Source organism: Tamandua tetradactyla, chromosome 25 (assembly GCF_023851605.1).
Source record: "Tamandua tetradactyla isolate mTamTet1 chromosome 25, mTamTet1.pri, whole genome shotgun sequence".
In the NCBI taxonomy this organism is placed as follows: domain Eukaryota; kingdom Metazoa; phylum Chordata; class Mammalia; order Pilosa; family Myrmecophagidae; genus Tamandua; species Tamandua tetradactyla.
Window position 1 is genome coordinate 46197188 of NC_135351.1, and position 2043 is coordinate 46199230.

At 37.1% G+C, this 2043-nt stretch overlaps 1 non-coding gene across 1 annotated transcript; it reads right to left on the minus strand.

The window, feature by feature from the left end:
- Positions 1-738: 738 nt before the first annotated feature.
- On the minus strand, positions 739-800 carry LOC143669433 (U7 small nuclear RNA). The gene has a single exon (XR_013168940.1). It is a non-coding gene; the product is annotated as a U7 small nuclear RNA (small nuclear RNA).
- Between the last annotated feature and the right edge of the window lie 1243 nt (positions 801-2043).

Here is a 2043-nt window from a genome sequence, read left to right on the forward strand (position 1 = left end):
TTCCTTCTCTTCCTGTAGCGTATCTAAGAATCTTTTGTCGCGGCCATGAGGGTTTATCCCTGTGTTTCTTCTAAGATTTTATAGTCTTTGTTCTTACATTTAGGCCTTCGGTCCATTTTGGGTTAGTATTTGCGTTTAGTGGGAGGCAGGGGTCCAGCATTGTTGTTTTGCTCGTGGCTGTCCACTTGTCCCCGTGCCTTTGGTGGGAGACGCGTTTTCTCCGCTGGGCTGCCTTGGAGCAGCACTGAAAACCGTGGCCACGCGTGGTCCACTTCTGAACGCTCACTTCCACTCTGCCAGCCCTTGTGTCTGTCCTGTGTCGAGACCAGCTGCCGCCAGTGCCACTGCTTCACAGTAAGTTTTGAAAGTGGGAAGAGAAAGTCCTTCTACTTTATTCTTTTTTTCAGGATTGTTTTGGCTTTTTTGGGTCTCTTGCATTCCATATGAACTTTAGACGTGGATTGCAAATTTACACAAAAACGTTACCTGCAATTCTGAGAGGGACTGCACCGAGTCTGTAGGTCCCTTCGGGGAGTATTGCCCTTTAAACCATGCTGTCGTCTGGTCCATGAACATGCAATGCTTTTCCACTTATTTGTATCCTCTTTAATTTCTTTCAACAATATTTTATAGTTTTCATAGCATAATTTTTCACTTTAAGTTTATTCCTAAGTATTTTATTCTTTTTGATGCTATTGTGAATAGAACTATTTTCTTTTTTTTTTTTTTTTTTTTAACGAGGGTTTTCCGGCTAAAGCCAGAAAACCTACTAGACAAATTCTAAAAGAGCTGCAACACCAGAACTATTTTCTTAATTTCATTTTCAGATCATTCCAGCAAGTGTATAGAAATAGTTTCTTTTTGTGTATATTTATCTTATATCCTAGAACATTAATAGTCTTAATGTGATTCCTTAGGGTTTTCTATAGGCAAGATTGTGTCATCTGTGGATAAAGATAGTCTTACTTCTTCCTTGTAATCTGGATGCTTTTCATTTCTTTTCCTTGCCTAATTTCCCTGGCTAGAATCTCCAATGAAAGGTAAATGAGAGTAGTGAGAGCAGACATTCTTGTCTTGTTACATCATACCATTCAGTAGGATGTCAGCTCGGGTCCTCGGTAGATGCCGTTTATCAAGTTGAGGACGGTCCCTTCTATTCCAAGTTTGTTGAGTGCTTTTATCATAAAAGAGTGTTGAATTTGTCACATGCTTTTTCTGTATCTATTGAGATGATCATGTCATTTTTGCTTTTTATACCATTGATATAATGAATTAAATTAATTGATTTTCAGATGTTAAACTAATCATACATATCTGGGATAAATCCCACTCAATCGTGGCGTATAAATCTTTTTATATGTTGTGGACTTGATCGGCCATTTGGTTTAGGGTTTTTACACCCATACTCATCAAATGCTGCCAGTTTTCTTTTCATGTGAGGCTCACCTGTTCGGGCATCAGGAGGGATGACCTGGGAATATCCTCTCTTCTTCTATTTTAGGAAGACTTTGTGAAGAACTGGTATAAATTCTCTGAAAGTTTATTATAATTCGGCAGCAAAGACATCTGGGCCTAGGCTTTTCTTTGTAAATTTCTGATTCAATCTCTTTACTTGTTACAGGTCTATTCAGACTATCCACTTCGTCTCGTGTCAGTTTCAGTATTTTGTGTCTTTCTAGGAATGTGTCTATTCCAACTAAGCCATCTAATTTGTTGGCACATAATTGTTCATAGTATTTCTTTATAATCTTTTTATTTCTCTACTATTGGTAGTAATGTCCCCTCTCTCATGTATGATTCTAGTCATTTTATGTCTTCTCTTTTTACTTCTTGGTCAAACTAGCTAAAGATTTCAATTTTGGTTGTTCTAGGCCTCATCATATACAGCTTATAGGAATCAGATCAAATTTATGCTAGCTTAATTCTAATAATATATAGAGACATTACTCCTATATTGCCCTCTTCCCTTTCCCACTTTTTGCAGTATTATTATAAGTATTATATCTATTAATATTACAAGCCAACTATATATTGTCATAATTA